Source organism: Dermacentor albipictus, chromosome 1, assembly GCF_038994185.2.
Source record: "Dermacentor albipictus isolate Rhodes 1998 colony chromosome 1, USDA_Dalb.pri_finalv2, whole genome shotgun sequence".
NCBI classification, from domain to species: domain Eukaryota; kingdom Metazoa; phylum Arthropoda; class Arachnida; order Ixodida; family Ixodidae; genus Dermacentor; species Dermacentor albipictus.
Window position 1 is genome coordinate 516,436,664 of NC_091821.1, and position 10,532 is coordinate 516,447,195.

Here is a 10,532-nt window from a genome sequence, read left to right on the forward strand (position 1 = left end):
ACAGAATGCAACAATAGAAGCGTACACTGTAAAGCTACACTAAAATTTACATTGATGTGACACCGTATTAGCATACAGTATGCTTACTGTGTGCTCTAGCCCTTTGTCATGAAAAAGGTAATTGTCAATCGTTTATGGTGTATTTCTACTTATTCTGGGTCATCAAACTGTACAATCAATGTTCCAAGTTTACCCATTGTTGGCTTTTGATTGCCTATGTGATTCGTTTCCTACTTAAGCATGCAGTAATCCCACTGTAATAAGGAAAAAGAGTTAGGAAAAGATATGCCGTGATAATCACACACATTTGCTGAGGGCAGGGGCAATGGCCAATAGTATGTGGTTGAAGCTACATAAATACTTAGTTTTCCCACAGCTTGATTGTTCAGCAAGAGGTATGCTGTGCACCTCTGCATGACCAATAAATTCTGACTGCTTGACACTGCACTAAGGCTGCTGCTTGATACTGTTCGGCAGTTCGGCTTTGGTTTTCCGATATACAAAACTGTTTAGGTACCAGCAGTTTACTTTGCGATAAAATGGAGCTTGGGGCACTGGTCATTTGCACATAAATAATGGGACAGCAAATATATCACAAGGATAGGAATATGGGTCTCTTGGAAAAAGTACATACACATTATGATTATAATGTGATGTGATGCCACAATGAAACAGAATGCAACGCATAAAAGTGGACGGGAGCTCTATGCCACCAAGGTTAGTGGACAGACAGTACTTCAGAAGTGCCCGCAACACAATGTGTTGGCGGGCTAGTTGGTGTGAATCCATAAATACTTTGTTAAGCGCAAAACAATGGACACAAGAAAACGACCCCCCCCCCCAGCACAAGGCGCTACTCTCAACTGACATCACTTTACTGCGTCTTTCCTTTATAGATAGTAGAATCGAGAAGAACATGCGCAGTGAGCACGATGTGCAGGAGCCACCAACAACCGGTCACAAGAGCGCAGTCATGCGACGGGATCTAAAAAACAACATTGAGCACTGCACAAGGTTAAAGAAGGCACACTAATGCACTGTGACCCCAATGAGTGTATGAAGAAAGCTTCCGATAACTCTCGCGTGGTGGTATCACAGCACTTTTTCAAAATCGTAGTATCGCGAAACATGGCTATGTTGAGTCAAATGGGAACCTGTGCCTGTTGGTATGGATCGCTCATGCTCTCTAAGGCGCTCGTTAACACAGCGGCCTGACTGCCCTACATACACTTTGCCACATGACAACCGAATATTTCGTTTCGTGATACTACGATTTTGAAAAATGGCCGTGAAACCACCGCCAAAGAGTTATCGGAAGCTTTCTTCAAACAGTCATTTGGGTCACAGTGCATCAGTGTGCTTTCTTTAGCCTTGTACAGTGCTCATTATGTTTTTTTTATTCTGTCGCATGAGTGTGCTCTTGTGATCAGATGTTGGTGGTTCCTGCACATGGTGCTCACAGCGCACAGTGTCCGTTGTTTTGCGCTAAAAAAGCAATTATGTATTCCTTGTGCGTGTCTGAAGACAGCTCCACACGCAGTACCGATTCCAGTATTGATGCCAAGTGGTTTAGCTCGCCGTAGTTTGAAGTGCCAGAAAATATAAGGAGAGAAACCGGCATTATAGTCTTGTTGCAAACAAGAATATAACGCGAAGTGCATTTTGAGGCCAGAAACTATTAAAAAAATTTCATGATGCACCACTGTGCATGGTTTTATAGCAAAGTCAAATACATTTATTGCAAATGTCACACTATGATGGTACACAATTGTGGTAATCTGTAATAATATAAAGGGTGCCCTAATGTATAACAAACGTTGACATTATTTAATAATAGCCCTTTAAATTTAGCATGCAGGGGCACCACTTGGTTAAACAATAGTGATGTAATGTTTATGCACACAAGTATTACCCATGCATTTCTGCCATTGTCCAAATGGCATAAATGAATGGGTAATACTTGTATACATAGATATTACATCTCTCTTGTTTAACCAGGTAGGCAAACTATGTCTGCCTCACACATGATTAGAATTAAACCATAAATTATATATAGTCAACCTAACAGTAACACCTCATTTGAACTTCACAGTAAGTAGACGCCTGTTGATGCCAGCCTCCCCCAATGCTAAACTGTGCTGCATGCTTTACAGAAAAATTACAGTAGTATCACTCAACTCTGAAGCTATTCAGGACTGCAGCTTTGTAGAACACATCTACAAATGTCCCACTTCATGTATAACAGCCTCAATTGCTTGCACATCTTACCAATTGCAAATTAAAATACTTCTCCTTGTTTAGCATTTTTGCCTGCTACACCGCAATCCAATGTCATCAATATATTAACATATTACCTCAAAAAACCTAATTTGGCTTATACATTAACACCTTAGCATACTGCCACAGCTGCATTATCATATGCGTTGCAATCATAAAGGAGTGCTTGTCCACCAGCACTCCAATGTCACTAACAGTGATCACCTACACAGCTAAGTAGATCGTCATGATTCAGCTGCCAAATAGCTAAGAGAAAAAAAATCCACTCACTTTGAGAGCTACAATACTGCGATAACTTGAGAGAGATGGACCCATTGCAGGCACCAGACCTCTTCTCAGCTCCAGCACCAACAGCAACTTGCCTTTCAGTAAAAGAAAAGGATTGATTAGTCATGATAAGTTACCTTGTTTTTGCTGAGTATCAATACACTCTGACTTTCATCCATATCCACCCTCCGCTTTAGTAATACAACTGAATTATTCGTAAAATAAAAGAGTCTATGATGATACCATTCGCTTCTCTTGTATGTCCAAATTTTTTCGCACTGATACCCCGTTTGCTGATTGCATACTGAGACGAATGCCTTGACTGCCCAGACATCATTCGAAGCAACACGTCTTGCTGCACCGCAAAAAGTTGCACCAAGGAAACACAGCAGAGCAGCCAGAGCAAAGAACTTTTTTCTGGTCACAATTAAAACCTGCACCCAATCAAGAAAGTAACGATGACAGGTAGTGAGCGACTGCTATTGCCTCGAACGTTTATTTCCGTATTTTAACAGAAGTTCCTGTATCGGATACAGTATGCTCTCAAGCCAATACAAGCGTCAATACAAGTGCGCAACTGAACGCAGTTTTTTTCTACACGTTTAACGCGAGTGAGCAAAAGGTTAGAAGTACCTCACGGAAATTGCGATCGAGCCGATCGCGCTACAACTGGAATCGATCTGTAAAGATAGGGTGATCCCTTTCCCCATTCATGCGTCATTTTTGCCCTAAGACGTTGCATGGGGTCCTTTGAAACAATATTTGTGTTCGCGACACCGGCTTACAACACTTCATTTTAACACCTACGCTATGCAAACCAAATAAGATTAAAATGGGCTTACCTCATGAGCAAGTTACGAGCGCGCGTAGACTGTTGAACACCCGTTGAGAGCAAGCACGCTATCCATGTCCAAGCGCATACGTGCACCCACAGACAGGACAACTTCGATGCCACAACGTGCAGAGTTTTGTACACGAAGTGACAGACATCCAGCGCAAATATATCCGTGCGATGACGGCAAATGACGAGCGCACAAGCGTACACAACACAGCGACAAATTCGGAACTTTGCCAATTCGAACGTGCCGAGACCCAAGCAGCGTAACCATCCATCGTTTCTGTTCTTCGCTCCCGATGCATCAATCTCTCTTCCTTGGAGTCTTGCTTCACTCTTGAGTACAAATCAAGAGATATTTACGGCAAATTAACAACTCTTACAACACGACACGAAAAATTCCGGCTGACTACACATGTGCAGCTCCATCTGCCACTCCTAAAGGACAGATGGATGAATGGATGGATATTATGAGTGCCCCTTTGGAACCGGGTGGTGGGTTGCGCCACCAAGCATTTGCTACTATACTGCCTAATATCCCACCCTGCTTAAACCATGCAAAAAGAAAAAAATAACACACTGAACTACCACGCCCAAATTTTCTGATCCCCTACTGTGCTTTTGTATGCCTCCGTCTTATGTCGTTTCCCTACTTTTCTTCCACCAATCTTCCAGTCGCCTCTTACTATTCTCTATTGCGGACATGTTTGCTTTACCACTGCTCCCTCTGAACCCAAGGGCTTCAAGGAGGCCAGTGGTGCCTAAATCGACCGCTGGGTAGACGTCCACACATTCTAATAAAACATGCTCCGTAGTTTCCCTAGCTTTGCCGCAGCAAGCACATGCTTATTCCTTCTTATATCTCGCATTATAGGTGCGTGTTCTAAGGCAACCCGATCTCGCTTCGAAAAGTAATGAGCTTCCCTTTGAGTTATCATAAATTGTTTCTTTCCTGATTTAATTTTTTCCTATTAAGTAGTTACTCATGGCAGGTTTCTTTTCCATTGCCGCCACCCATGAGAATAATTCATTCTCTCTGACTTTCCGCCTGAACTTCTTTGTTGCTGTGTTGTCCACCCTACAGGCCGCATACTTGCTGGTTAGCTTCCTAGTCCTTTTCCTCCACTGTGAATCAATGTTTTTCCTGTACAGATACCTGAACACTCTCCCAGCCCATTCACTTTCTTCCATATTCCTCAGCCATTCTTCATACGCAATTTTACTGCGAGCTTCCCTCACTTCAAGACTAGTCCAGCCCATGTCACCCTGCACAGCTTAATTTGTAGTATTCCCGTAAGCGCCGAATGCGAGGCGACCCACTGACGTTTGGTTCCCGTCGAGTGCTGATTGTACCCATTATTTATAGTAAATAAACGCATTTCCAAAAGTTAGTCCTGGAACCAATACACCTTTCCATATACCTCGAAGGACCTCGTACGTATTGAATCCCCATAGCGCTCTGTGCTTCATTATGGCTGCATTTCTCTTCCCGCTTACTGTTATGGTTTTTCCTGTGTTTCCATATATCGATTGCCTTAGTTTACCCATATACCAAGGAATTTATATTTTGTTACCCGAGGTATTTCTTGGCCCTGCATCTCTACTGTCTGTTCACTGTTTTTATTGAATAACATAACGCATGATTTTCTAACACTAAATTTCAAACCTAGATTGTTGCCTTCCTGTCCACAGATATTAGCCAGACGTTGCAATTGACTTTGCTTTTTAGCTAGCAACGACGCAGCTGCTGTACGTCGGGTGACACGTGGGAACACATAGCGGGACGTCGGTCACGTGGAGGGAAAGACGACGACACAAGGCTGCGGATGCAAAGAACGCTGGTCAGTGTGTGTACCTGTTGCCACCACCCCTGCCAGAATAAGGTGCTCATACCACTGCGCCTCCTTTTATCCTCTTCCCACTGCGGGCTTGTGGCGCAAGCGTAAAGCTGGCTCCGATAGCACCGAAGATTCTTGAAACGCGCAGCTGCTGTAGGCCGGGACACACGTTGAAGCAGATAGAAGGACGTTGGTCTCGGGGAGTGGAAGACGACGACACAAGCCTGTGGAGGCAAAGAACTTTGGTGAGCGTGTATTCCAGTTGCGGCTACCGCTGCCAGAATAAGGGGCCGATACCGCTGCGCCTCCTATTATCCTCGTCCCACTGCGGGCTGGTGGCGCAAGCGCAATGCTGGCTCCGATACCACCGAGTATTCTTGAAACGCGCATCTGCTGTAGGCACACCTGGAAGCTTATAGCGGGACGTTGGTCACGGGGAGTGGAAGACGACGACACAAGCCGGTGCGCCTCCGTAATCGTCTTCGCCCTGCGGGCTGGTGGTGCAAGCGTAACACTGGCTGCGAAAGCGCCGAATATTCTTGAACCGCGCAGCTGCTTTAGGTCGGGTGACACATAAAAGCACATAGCGGGACGTCGGTCACGTGGAGGGGAAGACGACGACACAAGGCTGCGGATGCAAAGAACGTTGTTCAGTGTGTGTTCCTGTTGCCAGCACCCCTGCCAGAATAAGGTGGCGGTACCGCTGCGCCTCTTTTTATCCTCTTCCCACTGCAGGCTGGTGGCGCAAGCGCCACGCTGGCTCCGATAGCACAGAAGGTTCTTCCACCGCGCAGACGTACTAGGCACACGTGGAAGCAGATAGCGGGACGCTGGCCACGGGGAGTGGAAGACGATGGCACAAGACGCTGCGCCTCCTTTTATCCTCTTCCCACGGTGAGCTGGGGGCACAAGCGCAACGCTGGCTCCGATAGCACTGAAGATTCTTGAACCACGCAGCTGCTGTAGGCCGGGACACACGTGGAAGCAGATAGCGGGACGTTGGTGACGGGGAGTGGAATACGAGTACACAATCCTGTGGACGGAAAGAACTTTCGTCAGTTTGTGTTCTTCTCACAACGCTACCAGAATAGGGTGCCGGTACCGCTGCGCCTCCTTTCCTCCTCTTCCCGATGCGGGCGGTGGCGCAAGCGCAAAGCTGGCTCCAAAAGCACCGAAGATTCTTGAACCGCGCAGCTGCTGTAGACCAGGGCACACTTGGAAGCAGATAGCGGAACGTCGGTCGCGGGGAATGGAGAACGACGACAGAAGCCTGCGGATGCAAAGAACGTTGTTCAGTGTGTGTTCCTGTTGGCACGGCCCCTGAAAGTATAAGGTGCCTGTACCGCGCCGCCTCCTATTTTCCTCTTCCAACTGCGTGCTGGTAGCGCGAACGCAACGCTGGCTCCGATAGCTCCAAAGATCCTTGAACCGCGCAGCTGCAGAAGGCCGGGATACACGCAAAAGCAAATAGCGGGACGTTGGTCAGGAGTAGTGGAAGAGGACGACACAAACCTCCGGATGCAAAGAATGCTGGTCAGTGTGTGTTCGTGTTCCCACCACCATGCCAGAATAAGGTGCCGGTACCACTGCGCCTCCATTAATCCTCTTCCAACTGCGGTCTGGTGGCGCAAGGGCAAAGCTGTCTCCGATAGCACCGAAGATTCTTGAATCGCGCAGCTGCTGTAGGCACATGTGGAAGCAGATAGAGGGACTTTGGTAACGGGAAGTGGAAGACTACGACACTAGCCGCTGCGAGTCTTTTTATCCTCTTCGCATTGTGGGCTGGTGGCGCAAGCACAACGCTGGCTCCGATAGCACCGAAGACTCTTGAGCCGCGCAGCTGCTGTAGGCCGGGGCACATATCGAAGCAGATAGCGGGACGTCGGTCACGAGGAGTGGAAGACGACGACACAAGCATGTGGATGCAAATCACTTTGGTGAGTGTGTGTTCCTGTTGTCACGACCCCTGCCAGAATAAGGCGCTGGTACTGCGGCGCCTCCTTTTATCCTCTTCCCACTGCGGGCTGGGTGCGAAAGCGCAACGGTGGCTCCGATAACACCGAAGACTCTGGAACCGCGCGGCTGCTGTAGGCCAGAACACACGTGGAAGTTGATAGCGGGACGTTGGTTACGGCGAGCGGAAGACGACGACACAAGCCTGCAGATGCGAAGAGCATTGTTCAGTGTGTGTCCGCATTGCCACGACACCTGCCAGAATAGGGTGCCGGTACCAAAGGAATTTTGTATTTCCCGAACACATGTTTAAAATTATGCGCCACTTTGTGAGAATACGGTATCACCAATGGTTTAGCCTTCTTTTCCAATGATTGACCTTCTTCGCTGCTTAAGTTTCTTTCTTTTCGCACCTTTTTCAACAACGCCTCCGAAACTTCGCTCAAAAATAAACAAGGAAAGCCAGCTTTCTTCAACTTCAAAATCTGTTCGTCAAAGCTTTTGTGTGCCTTATGAAAGCACAATTTTTTAAGGGTGAATTCAAGGAACGTAGTGGCAATCGCACGTTTGAAATCTTGCAGTGCGTAGAATTATGCTGAAACAATTAATTGCAGGGTCGGTATACCAACCTCGTGCCCGCAAGGAATTTCTGCCGTATCCAGTGGCGACACCGTATTCTCACGAAGTGGCGCGTAATCTTAAACAAGTCACCGTGAAATATAAGATTCCTGTGGTTTTCGCCGCGCCTCGAAAGCTCGCTACTTTGTGTCGTCTGATTGGATCTCATGACGCTAAAGGTAGAGTGTTCTATTAAACGCTCTACGTTTGTGAAGTGTGCAGAAGCGGTTGTATACCGTGGAAGTGTGGGAAAGTGTATATCGGACAAAATGGCCGATGTATTAGTGAACGCCTGTGGGAGCACAAGCTTTCGCTGAAAAATAGTTATGGCTCAAACTTGCCACTTCATTGCAAGGCCTGCAGGAATGAAAATAAGCAAGAATGTGAAGGAAGGCAATACAATTGTATTTATTTATTTATTCATTCACCTCACAGGCTCCCGAAGGAGTATTGCGTGAGGGGAGCATACAGGGAATTACCAAAAAAAGGAGTAAAAAGAAATTATACATAGTTAGCGTGTAAACATGAAAGAATAAATATCTAACAATATAAATAACGGGATAAATGAAACAAACGACTGTGTGAAGTAACACAAAAAAGTACCAAGAAATTATACAAATGGTAGCAGGTGAAGGTGAAAGAACAAATCTGTAATAGTGTTAAAGATATTCAAAACAAACATGCACGCAAAGTAAGTACACTGTGGCACGTGAACTGTTGGAGGCCAACCAGATTAAGAATACAGTGGATGCCCGTGTCACCATGCCTGTGTCTCGACACTGTGACAGCAGCTGTGACAAGGACACTAGCCGCTGCGCCTCGTTTTATTCTCTTCCCACTGCGGGCTAGTGGCGCAAGCGCAACGTTGGCTCCGATAGCACCGAAGATTCTTGAACCGCGCAACTGCTGTAGGCTGGGGCACACATGGAAGAAGATAGCGGGACGTTGGTGACGGGTAGTGGAAGACGACGACACAAGCCTGCGGATGCAAAGAACGTTGGTCAGTGTGTGTTCTTTTTGTGGCAACCACTGCCAGAATAAGGTGCCGGTAACGTTGCACCTCCTTTTATCCCCTTCCCACTGCGGGCTTGTGGCGCAAGCCCAACGCTGGTCCCGATAGCACCGAAGTTTCTTGAACTGCGCAGCTGCTGTAGGCCGGGACACACGTGGAAGCAAATAGCAGGACGGTGGTCACGAGGAGTTGAAGATGACGACACAAGGCGCTCCGCCTCCTTTTATGCTGTTGAGACTGCGGGCTGCTCGCGCAAGCGCAACGCTGGCTTCGATACCACCGAGGATTCTTGAACTGCGCAGCTGCTGTAGATCAGGACACACGTGGAAGCAGATAGCGGGACGTTGGTCACGGGGAGTGGAAGACGACAACACAAGCCTGCGAATGCAAAGAACGTTGGTCAGTGTGTGTCCCTGTTGCCACCACCCCTGCCAGAAAAGTGTGCCGGTACCGCTGTGCCTCCTTTTATCCTCTTCCCACTGCGGGCTTGTGGCGCAAGCGCAAACTGGCTCCGAAACCACCGAGTATTCTTGAACCGCGCGGCTAGGCCGCACACACGTTGAAGCAAATAGCAGGACGTTGGTCTCGGGGAGTAGAAGACGACGACACAAGCCTGTGGATGCAAAGAACTTTGGTGAGTGTGTGTTCCAGTTGCCGTTACCGCCGCCAGAATAAGGGGCCGATACCGCTGCGCCTCCTTTTATCCTCGTCCCACTGCGGGCTGGTGGCACGACGGCAACGCTGGCCCCGATAGCACCGAAGTTTCTCGAAACGCGCAGCTGCTGTAGCCAGGACACACGTGGAAGCAGATAGCGGAATGTTGGTCACGGGGAGTGGAAGACGACGACACAAGCCGCTGCGCCCCCTTCTATACTGTTCCCACTGCGGGCTGCTGGCGCAAGCGCAATGCTGGCTCCGATACCACCAAGTATTCTTGAAACGCGCATCTGCTGTAGGCACACCTGGAAGCAGATAGTGGGACGTTGGTCACGGGGAGTGGAAGACGACGACACAAGCCGCTGCGCCTCCTTTATCCTCTTCGCACTGCGGGCTGGTGGTGCAAGCGTAACGCTGGCTCCGACGGCACCGAAAATTCTTGAAACGCGCAGCTGCTGTATGCCGGGGCACACGTGGAAGCAGATAGCAGGACGTTTGTCACGGGTAGTGGAAGACCACGACACAAGCGTGCGGATGCTAAGAACGTTGGTCAGTTTTAGTTCTTGTCACAACGGCTGCCAGAATAAGGTGCTGGTACGGCTCCACCTCCTTTTATATTCTTCCCACAGCGGGCGGGTGGCGCAAGCGCATAGCTAGCTCCGATAGGACCCAAGATGCTTGAACCGCGCAGCTGCTGTAGGCACACGTGGAAGCAGATAGCGGGACGTCGGTCACAGGGAGTGGTAGACGACGACACAATTCCGCGGATGCAAAGAACGTTGGTCAGTGTGTGTTCCTGTTGCCACCACCCCTGCCAGAATAAAGTGCAGGTACCGCTGCGCCTCCTTTTATCCACTGCCCACTGTGGGCGGGTGGCGCAAGCGCAAAGCTGGCACAGATAGCACCGAAGATTCTTGAACCGCACAGCCGCTGTGGGGACGCGTGGAAGCAGATAGCGGGACGTTGGTCATGGGGAGTCGAAGACAACTGCACAAGCCGTTGCGCCTACTTTTATTCTCTTCCCACTGCGGGCTGGTGGTGCAAGCACGAAGCTGGCTCCGATAGCACCGAAGTT